This window comes from Notamacropus eugenii, chromosome 6 (assembly GCF_028372415.1).
Source record: "Notamacropus eugenii isolate mMacEug1 chromosome 6, mMacEug1.pri_v2, whole genome shotgun sequence".
Lineage (NCBI taxonomy): Eukaryota > Metazoa > Chordata > Mammalia > Diprotodontia > Macropodidae > Notamacropus > Notamacropus eugenii.
Genome location: NC_092877.1, coordinates 344,637,222 through 344,648,896, shown reverse-complemented (window position 1 = coordinate 344,648,896; position 11,675 = coordinate 344,637,222).

Sequence of the window (11,675 nt, the reverse complement as noted above, 5' to 3'; positions counted from 1 at the left end):
AGTTATAGCACATCTTTCCTTTCTATTAATAAATTTCAACATATAGAGGAGAGCTGCATACTGTCCACCATATCATATATATTTTAATTCTTCTTAACAATAAGGTCATTTGTCAGGAGTTGGGAAGTAATGTTTCCAAATTATCCAAAATAAAAACATAGACTTTTCAAATTCATTCAACAAAATTTTCTTTTTAAAGGAGTTATGTGCTAGGCATTTTGTTAGCTGCTGTGGTTATACAAACAAAAGTGAGACAGTCTACCCTCAAGGAATTTCTTTCTAAACCATCAGTCCTTTGACAACCGGCCCAGCATGTATGTACTTGCTGCTGAAGCAGGTCTGTGATCTCCCTTATTTGGATGTTCTCTCTGGCATTGTGTAAAGTTGCAGCCAATTCATACCTGCCTGTCCTGTGCCACTCTTGCCTGGGACCTCTCACTAATTTGGTAGGATGTGTCTGTGTCTCTCAGTGTACTGGAGGCTGTTTTGATTTCTCCTGACCTTTAGAGAACACAAGTGCCATACTCCATCCACTCACCTGTCATCATTGGTCACCACTGGCACATGATCAAGCCATTTTTTTCCTATGAAACATTTTCTGAAAGCTTTGACTCCACCTCTATAGAGATCCTTCTCCATTTGTGTTAAATCCCACCTTCTCCCACCATGCGCCTCTTCATTACCTTCTGTGATTCACGTTTTTAGTTCTTCAGAGACTTGTGTCCCTTTGCTTACAACCCAGATTGGGGTGTTAGGATTAAAAAGATGAGCCTCTTTTCCAAGAGGTATGGGAGTTATTTAAGGAGCTTTGCAATATTCTGAAAGTAACCCATCCCACTTCTATCTCTGGGCCTAGCTATTGTTTCATTTGTGCTATTGGTCCCAGGTTTACCTACTGATGGACAAACTATTGTTCCTCCAGTTGGATGTCACAGTCCCTGCAGTAAATATCCAGTGAGCGGTAAGGCCAAACTCCAGGAGGTTCTTTCTGCAATGCCCCGAGGCTTCCTGCAGACAGCATGGTATCATCTACAAATAATAGCCAGCGGCCCTCACCATCCACAGGGAATCTCTCTTTGAGCTTGACTCTGTGTCGGAACTCTTCATAAATATGGCAGTCTGTCCCAGTTGCTAGTGCCTTCCCCTCTGAGGTTACCTTCCAGCTACTCTCTCTACCCATGTATATATGTATTGTCTTTCCTGCCAGAATATAAGCTCTTTGAGGGCAGGCCTTGTTATTGCTGTTAGCACAGTCTCTGGCCCATAGGTAAGTGTTTATGTCTCCACTGATGTCTATGATCAGTGTGTTACATCTTTCATGTACACTTGGATAACCTCTAGGTGGCACAGTGAATTGAATGCTGGACTCCAGTCAGGAAGACCTGAGTTCAGAAGCAGTGGCAAACTCACTAGCTGTGTGACCTTGGGCAAATCACTTCGCTTCTCTGTCAGCCTCAGTTTCCTCATCTGTAAAATGAGAATAATAGCACCTACCTATTACAGTTGTGATAATGTTTGTAAAGTGCTGTGTAAATGCTAGATATTATTTGTATGTATGGTATGGGAGACACCTTGGAAGAGCATTTGAGGCATTTTCATGATGACCAAATATCAAACACATTGGAATCTTGTATTGTCTGCATATTTCAGTCAGTTGTGCAGTGATAAAGATGTCATCCATTGTGAATTGATGTTTGCAAAATTCTGTTTCCTACAATGGGTGTTATTCAGAAAAAAATTATGTTCAAACATTAATTGTGATTGTTTATTGTAAGACCAAAAGAAGTGGCTTTGGAAATGTTTTGTCTTCATCTTAGCTTTTTAAGACTAAGATTTAATTGTATAAAAATGTGAACTGTTTGAAACATCACCTGAAGAAGCAATCAAGACTTTTGCCGGCTGTGTCTTTCCCTCAATATAAGGGAGGAATTTCAAACAGTGAGAGTGGTCCAGGAATGCACAGGGCTGCCTGGTGACGTAGTGCCAGGACCCCAGGTTGTGAATTGAAAAGAACATCTCGTGACTGTCGGGAGTGCCTTTTGTAGCATCTTAACCAAGTCATCATTCAGTCTGGATGTGAAGACCTCGACTTAAGGAGGAAATCGTCTCTTCTTGTAAAGTGGTTCATTCTTGGTCAGGAGCTCCCTGTTAATCCATTTTTTTTCTCTTTTCCAGTTCAAAGATCATTCTAGGTAGAGAATGCAAAATCTCATTGGATTCCTCTATCATTAACTGATAAGAGTTATAATTCATTCTACATATAATTTCTATATACAGTATACCCCACTGGAGTGTAAATTCCTTGAGGGCAGGGAGTATTTCACCTTTGTATCTCCAAGGCTTAGCACAGTGCCTGGCATATAGTGAGTGCTTAATAAAGGCTAATTGATTGCTCAATTAAGTTTATCATTCATTGGTAATATATTGCCATCCAAAAAGTGTACTAGTCCTATGTTCTCTCAATGAAGCAAAACATACGCCATTTTTGTTATAGCTGATAACGTTTATAACTGTAGCATTCTGTCTGAGTAGTTCTCCACCCCTCCACCAAGAGGAGAAGCTCTGCTTCATGATCTGCTCTCTGGAGTCATTACTAGTTTTTCAGTTATACCAAGTTCAACTTTCTTATTAGTGACTTCTGCATTTACATTGTTGTCATGTACTGATTCTGTTTATTTCCCTCCATCAGTTTTAGATAAATCTTCCCATATTTCTCCATTGTTTCTTATTGTATAATTATATTTATGACATCCATTCCCATGCTTTCTTCAGCCAATCACTAGGTGCCCTCCGTTTCCCTTTCTCTGCTGCCACAAAGAATGCTTCTGTGAAAATCTTGATCTACTTTGGGCCTGTTTCTGTCTTTTGCTGTCCTTGCTGTGACCTTGTCTTCATTCTCCAGTGTCAGGTCTATTCTACGCTTGTATCCTTCATCCTGTATCATCTGCCCTTGCTTCCATCCTCTGCACGTCTTTTTTTCCATCCTAAACAAAAGATATTTAATCAAATAGTATAGCAAGTATAGCGACGACCAAAGACTCACCCACATACAGCAGAACACAAGTAATGGGAAGTCTGCAAGGACAGCACACACGCAGAGAAAAATGCAGTCGAATCCAACACTTTGTCACTACGGGGAGTCTATCCGTGGGGTTTTTTGTGGCAAAGATGCTGGAGTGGTTTTCCTTTTCTTTTTCCAGTGGCAAACAGAGGTTAAGTGACTTGCCTAAGGTGACACACTTGGAAGTTCCTGAGGCTGAATTTGACCTCAGTTCTTCCTGATTTCAAGCCTAGTGCTCCATCTACTGCACCACCTAGTGGTTACACATGTCCCTTTTTTTTTTTTTTTTTTTTAATATCTGTTGGTTAGGGAGCTTCCTGCCTATACTAGGGTCCTCATCAGTACTGTTTTCTCTTTGTGCCTACATTTTCATCTTTCCTGGGCTGGGTTGTTCTATGGCTTTTTTGCCAGTGACCTACTTATTTCTCTGAACGCCATGAAATCTGCTCTCCCATAATGTAAGACATATGACAAATCTATGTCCAGTTTATTCTCTCTCAAGGTTTTCATGATTTCCACCTCAGCAACTAGTTCTTCCTTTTGGGTGAAAATTAAGTTTCCTCTTGCTCATTCACTCTTACCTTTGAAGGATGAAAGTATCTTTAAGGTAGGTCAGTCAGTCAATAAGGCATTATTAAATGTTTGTTACATGCCGGGTACTGTGCTAAGCTCAGTTTCCTCACCTGTAAAGTAGCATATACCCCACAAGGTTGTTATGAGGATTCATTGAGGTAATATTTTCAAAGCCCTTAGCACAGTACTTGGCTTGTGGTAGATGCTATGTAAAATATACATGTGTCTTGTGCTTATTGCACTTTGTAGATGTCTTTTTTTAAATTTTAACAAAATTGAAGGTTTGTGGCAGACCTGCCTCGAGTAAGTCTGTTGGTGCCATTTTCCCAACAGCATGTGCTCATGGTAATTCTCACAGTATTTCAAACTCTATCATTATATCTATTATGGTGATCTATGATCAGTGATCTTGTTGTAACGTGTTATATTGCTAATTTAAGATGGTGAACTTAATCGATAAATATGTATTCTGACTTCCAGACACCACCTGATCCCGTCTCTCCCCAGGTCTCTCTATTCCCTGAGATACAACAGTATTTAAATTAGGACAATTAATAACCCTAAAGTGGCCTTTAAGTGTTCAGATAAAAGGAAGAGTCAACCAAGGGGTCAAACTTCTTTTTCTTCTTAAGAAATTGCCACAGCCACCCCAGCCTTCAGCAATCTCCACCACCTTGATAAGTCAGCAGTTGTCAACATTGAGGCAAGATCCTCCACCAACAAAAACATTAAAACTTGCTGAAAGCTTGTCTAGATGACAGCATATTTTAGCAATAAAGTATTTTAAATTAAAGTATGTGCATTTTATAGACATAATACTATTCATGGTCAATGGACTACAGTATAGTGTAAACATAACTTTTATATGCACAGGGAAACTAAAAAAAAAATCATGTGACTTGTTTTATTGTCATATTTGCTTTATTCTAGTGGTCTGGAACCAAACCCACAGTACCTCTGAAGTATGTCTGTATGTGTATTTCTACCCGCCTCTTCCCCCCCAACCCCTCATAAACACTAGAGATCCAAGGAAAAAAACAGTTTTTGCTCTCAAGGAGCTCACATTCTATTGGAGGAGACAACATAACAAAAAGCTGTGTGCATCTAAACAGTGTAAAGGGAAGTGATTTTGTGGTAGGTGGGACTTGGGCTGAATTTTGAAGGAAGCCGTGAGGCAGAGGTGAGGAGGGAGAGCCATTGAGAAGACACAGAAAATTCTACCAAATACTTAAAAAAAAAACCCAACTCCAGTACTATATAAGCTAATTGGAAAAATAGTCAAAGGAGTCCTACCAAATTCCTTTTACAACACAAATATGGTGTTGATATCTAACTAGGAAGCCCAAGAACAGAGAAAGAAAATTATACACCAGTCTCCCTAATGAATATTGATGCAAAGATTTTAAATCAAGTACTAGAAAGGATGTTATAGCAAGGTATCCCAAAGATCATACACTGTGACCAGGTGGGCTTTATGCCAGAAATGCAGGGCTGGTTCAAAAAAAACATAATCGTATCAACAACAAAATCAACAAAAATCATATGATTCTTTCAAAACAGGCAGAAAAAGCTTTTGACAAAATGCAACACTCATTCCTATTAAAAACACCAGAACGCATAGGAATAAATGGAGCTATCCCTAAAATGGTAAGTAGTATCTGTAAAACCACCAGCAAGCGTTATTTGTAATGGAGATAAGCCAGAAGCCTTTTCAGTAATACCAAGGGAGAAGCAAGGACGCCCATTGTCATCTCTGTTATTCAGTATTATTCTAGAAGCACTAATTAGACAAGAAAAAGAAATTGAAGGAATTAGACTAGGCGATGAGAAAACAGATGATATGATGGTATACTTAGAGAATTCCAGAATTCTAATTATTTCAACTAAGTAACCAGTTGAAATATTTAACAACTTTATCACAGTTGCAGGATATAAAGCAAACCCACATAAATCATCAGCATTTCTGTATATTACTAAGGCCAGCAGGAAGAAATAGAAAGAGAAATCCCATTTAAAATAGCTACAGACAGTATAATACTTGGGATTCTACTTGCCAATACCAACCTAGGAGCTATATAAACACATTATAAAATCTTTTTACAGTTTGAATCATCTGAAAAATTGTTCATGAGCTGGCCAACCCAATATAATAAAAATACGAATTCTACCTAAATTAATTCACGTATTCAGTGCTATGTCAGTCAAATTGCCAAAACAATATTTTATGGAGCTAGAAAAAAATAACAATTCATCTGAAAGAACAAAAGGTCAAGAATATCAAGGGAATCAATGAAAAAAATGTGAAGGAAAGTAGCTTAGTAGTACCAGATCTCAGACTGTATTACAAAGTGGTCATCATCAAAACAAGCTGATCGTGGCTAAGAACTAGAGTGATGGATCAGTGGAATAGATCAGATACACAATACATAGCATAAATAACAACAGTACTCTAGTGTTTGGCAAACCCAAAGATCCCAGATTTAGAGACGAAATCATTAGTTGACAAAAATTTCTGGGAAAACTTGGAAAGCAGTTTGGCAGAAACTAGGTATAAGCCAACATTCTCACACCATGTACCAAGACAAAGTCTCGGTGGGTAAAATCTTTAGACATAGTGAGTGATATTATAAGCAAATTAGGAGAGTGTGGAATAATTTACCTGTCAGATATATGAACAGGGGAAGAATGTGTGACCAAGCAAGATATGTAGAACATTATGAAATATGAAATATAAAATGGCCGAATCAAAAAGGCCTTGCACAAACAAAACCAACGCAACCAGGATTAGAAGAAAAGCAGCAAACTGGGGAAGTTTTTTTTTTAAAGCAAGTTTCTCTGATTAAGGCCTCGTTTCTCAAATATGTAGAAAGCTAAATCAAATATTTAAGAAAACAAGTCATTTCCCAGTTGACGAATGGTCAAAGGATATGAACAGGCAATTTTCAGATGAAGAAGTCAAAGCTATCTATAGTTACATTTTTAAAATGCTGTAAGTCTACTGATTAGAGAAATGCAAATGAAATCAATTCAGGTACCACCTCACACCTAATATTGATTGGCTGACATGACAGAAAAAGAAAATGACAATGTTGGAGGAGTGTGGAAAAATAGGGCTACTATGGTAGAGTGTGAACTGATCTGACCATTCTGGAGAAGAATTTGGAACTGTGCCCAAAGGGCTACAAAACTGTACATTCTCTTTGATCCAACAATCCCAGTAATAGCTCTGTATCCCAAAGGCATCAAAGAAAAAGGAAAAGTACCTATATGCGCAAAAATATTTATAGCAGCTCTTTTTTGTGGTGGCAAAGAATTGGAAATTGAAGGGAAGCCCATTAATTGGTAAATGAATGAACAAGTTTTGGTGTATGATTATGATGGAATACTCTTATGCTATAAGAAATGACAAGAAAGATGCTTTCAGAAAAACCTGGCAAGATTTACATGAACTGATGCAAAATGAAGCAAGCAAAACCAGGAGAACAGTGCAAACTATAACAGCAATCTTGTGATGATCAACTAACTGTGAGTGACTTCTTATACTCAGCAGTACGATCCAAGACAATTCCGAAGGATTTATGATGAGAAGGAACTGATGGATAAAATATGAATGGCATACTTTTAAATCTTTATTCTTCTTGGTTTTGGTCTGCATTTCCTTTCACAGCATGGCAAACATGGAAATGTTTTATTTGACTGCACATGTATAATCTATATCAAATTGCTTGCTTTGTCAGGGAAGAGTGTGGGGAGGGAAGGAGGGAGAGAATTTGGAATTCAAAATTAAAAAAAAAAAGAATGCTGATTTTTTTTTTGTTTGCATGCCATGGAGAATAAAAATAAGTGAATTTAAAAAAAAAGAAGAAAAAGCACAGAGACAGACAGGAGATAATAGAGTGTTGTGTGTGAGGATTCAGTGTTGTTGGAACAAAGAATCATGGAGGAGAGAAAAGTACAAGACAACTGAAAAGGTAGGAAGTGATCATGTTCCGAATTTAAAAGCCAGATGAAGGATTTTACGTATGATCCTGAGGTGATAGAGAGCCACTGGAGTTTACTGTACATGGGGTGACGTAGACATGCCCTTTAGGAAGATCACTTTGCAGGGAGAGAGACTTGGGGCAGAAAGACCCGCCATCAGACTATTGCAACAATCTAGGTGGAGAGAGGATGATGACTTGCACCAGAGCTACCCTGCTTTGGGTAGAGAGGGAACCCCAGCCAATGTCTAGATAATAGAAGTCCCCCCCACCTCACTACTGCATTGTGCCTGTGCACCAAGTTTGTGATATGTTTCCTGAACTCATCACTTTCTTCTTAACGTCCAGGTGGACCTTAGTATAATCTGATCACAACAGTGCTTCTTTTCCTGCTCTCATTGATCTGACCCCCAGCTTTCCCTCCCCTGCTGCTCCATTCTAGTTCATAGATTTCTTCGCATGAGACTTTCTTATTGTGTGGGATGCTGCTCTTGCCTCCCTGCTTGTTTCCTTTGAATGAAGCATGGTTTCCCAGAGCCAGATTCTAGCCATGAGTCTCATCCTATCCAATCTCACTGATACCTCCAAGGTCAAAGTTGCCACTTCACGTTAACCCTCGTCTTGCTCAGTACCCATACTTTGTGCATGTTTATGCAGACGTATGAAACCCGGGGCCTCCTTATGTGTTACACGTTTTGTCTCCTTTTTACTTCTGGTGTCTCTGCTGCTACAGTTCTTCCTGTATGATAGTCATCCTCAATGCTGTTGTGATGGCTGGATCAAATGGGGCAGTTTTCTTCTTTCCTATTTTCTTTACAGTTCAGATCCTTTGGATCATTCTGCAAGATTCCAGGCACAGTGGAGAGAAGGTATATTATTGATCTGTGGATGAGCTTGAAAGACCCAGATCCTGTTTCTTAACTGCCTTATGATAGGTATACGTGATTTGGGTTTTGGAGAAAGGAATTTATCTTACCTTTTGTATTTCCTACAAGGCAAGTATATCCAACTTTCTTCCCCTTCCCCTTTTGTTTTTGCAGGTGCCTTCTGCAAGGGTTCCCCTATGAAGGTTTTAATTTTGAAACAGTGATAAAACCCTAAGCTTGAGGTCACTTACTTGGCTGAATTCCTCCAACCTGTAAAAACGAAGTAACTAGCTATGTCAGTATTTTTCTCCCTGAGGGGTGTAAAACTATCTACCCTTAGTACGGACCTAGTGTTACTCAGCACTTGGGGCAATGATCATTGACAGTACCCCATATGTCCTTGGCTGTTTTGACAGGGCCTGCCATGTATCCAGTAATCAAAACTCTGGGGGGTCTAGGTTGATACTTGGCCATTTGGGATACTAGTTCAGGTGTGTAATAAATCTCCACCTGTGCTGATAGGGCTCTGACCTTCCCCTCTCTAGGCCTCAGTTTTCTCACCTGTGAAATGCGGGTGTGGGAAACAAGGCGCCCCAGAGGGCCAACTCTCTCATTTTACAGAGGAGGAAATGGAGGCCCAGGGAAGTTACACAATTTGTCCAAATTCACTAGACTTCTGAGGTCCCTTCTAGGTCTCCCCTTGGCATATGGGGAAAGGATGAGGCCACTGGATTGAATGGACTTTAAAGGAGGAAAGATTATTGAAGGATATTGGCAGTAAAATACTTTGGAAGCTGTTGATGGAGAATGAGGGTCAGCACCTCCCACGCCCTCTTCTGGCCCTGGGGAGAAATATCTGAGATTTTGAGCTCTATGAGTTTGTACAGAGTTAGAAAAGAGAAAATGACCAACTTGTAATCTTTGTTAGGAAGGAAGGCAGGTGACAGGCGAAGAGATTAGCACCTTCTGTTGTTCAAGTCAAAGGATGGCTTTTCTGAAGGGCAATTGTGACTCCTCGTTGTCTTCAAGCAAAGAGAGAGTATTTCACGGTGCCTCAGAGATGGAGATGGCCATTAGCTTCCTCTTAGCCATTTCCCCCTGCCCTTTCCAGTCCAAAGATTATTTGCCCTGGCAGAAAAAAAAAAAAACGCAAACAAACAAAATTTGATCAGCTGTTTTCTCCAACCTTCGCTGATAAATTAGTTACTTGATAACTAAATCCTTATTGATGGGGACTTGGAGTACTTAGAGGGACTGAAAAGTTGCTAGGAGACTTAATGTGCTGAAAGAAGTATTTTAAATGTAAATGGTTACTAAGCAAGTTAAATTCATCTTATTGCTGTTCAGCGTTTTTAATAAAACATTTAATTAAAAATTAAAATGAGAGGGTTGGACCAACAGGCTTCCAAGGGGCATCCATTTCAGTTCCACATCTATGATCCTACAATCTGCAAACACTTTCCTGTCCAACAAACAGATGACCGGCCTGTTTGAAGACGTCTAGTAAAAGGAAGCCCAACACTTGACTCTGATTCTTACTACCTGTATAACCTTGGCCAGGATCACTAGGTGATGACATAGAGCATAGAGCACTGGGCCTGGAATCAGAAAGATATGAGTTCAAATTTAGCTTTACTTTTTAGCTGCGTGACCCTGGGTGAGTCACTTAACCTTGTTTGCCTTAATTTCCTCATCTGTACAATAAGCTGGAGTAGGCAACAGCCAACTGCTCCAGGATCTCTGCCAAGAAAACCCCAAATTGGGATCATGAAGAGTCAGACAAGTCACAACAACGTTGGGCCAAATTGCTTAACCTCTCTGGGCTTTGGTTCATCATCTGTAAAATGATGGGATTGGATTCTATGACCTATTAAAGTCCGATCTGGCTCAAAAATCTTTAATCCAATGGTCCCAGTTTATTATATATCAGGGCTTTGTAAATGATGATGTGTTGCATAAATGTGAATAGTCTCATGTTTTAAAAGCAAATTTTATTAATATGTTTTATCATAAAATAAGATGTACTGATAAATTTTATTTTAAAAACTTAATATATCCCCTACATTCCTTAACATATCCCTCTCCCCAGCCTCTCCCAAAGAGCCATCCCACATAATAACATTTGAATAAAACAAGAAAAAACCTGAAAATTCTGCAAAATTAAAAAAAAATCAAGACACATCAAGCATATTTTTAAAAAATCTTGACATTATATGCAATATCCAACACTTTTGGTCCACACCCCTTCTGCAAAGGGGTAGAAGGAGGTATTTTCTCATATCTTGTTGTTTGGGCCAAGCTTGATAATGATTTCACAGAAATCAGTTTTAAGCATGTTGTGGTGCTCTTTCCATTTCCATCATAGTAATTATTGTGTTCCTTGTTTTCCTGGTTTTCTCTATTTTTCTTACCAAACTCTTTCCATCCTTCTCTGTATTCATCATATTATTTCTTATAGCAGAATTATTCTACATTATGTTCATGTACCACCACTTGTTTAGTCATTAAACAAGGAGTATCCTCTGGTTCTAATGCTCACTGTCTTTTGTCTAGAGAGAAATGATCTGGATTAAAGAAAGAACATTGATGTTACTTTGGACCAGAGTAGAATGGTATGATGGGAAGAATTCTCGCCTTGGAGGCAGAAGAGCAGGGTTCGGATTCTGACTCTACCACTTACTGGTTGTGTTTCTGAGCTGGAGAGCTCACCTTCTCATTTTGCAGATGAAGAGAGATGAAATGGCTTGTCACACAGGGCAGAGCCCGGATTTAAACCCCAACACTCTATTTCCAAATCTCTCATTCTTTCTCCTATTGTGTCCAGGATTTCACTAACAGCTTCCCCTAATGAGAATCCCATTAACTTCCCCATCTTTGTTATTTCACACTCCAAATTAAAATCTAAGGTGAATGGTTCCATGCAGATCCCATAATAACACGACCATCTTGGATTTGTCATTTAGAGTCTTCATGGATCAGTACATTTTGTTCAATTGTCCTCACGACAGTTTAAAGAGACTAGTAAGGCAAAGGAAGGAAATATGCATTTGTAAAATGCCTACTATGTGCCAGGCACCATGCTAGACACTTTATAACTATTTTCTCATTTGATCCAGACAACAACCCTGCAAGGTAGGTACTATTACTATCCCCATTTTACAGTTGGAGAAACTGAGGCAGACAGGATTACACAGC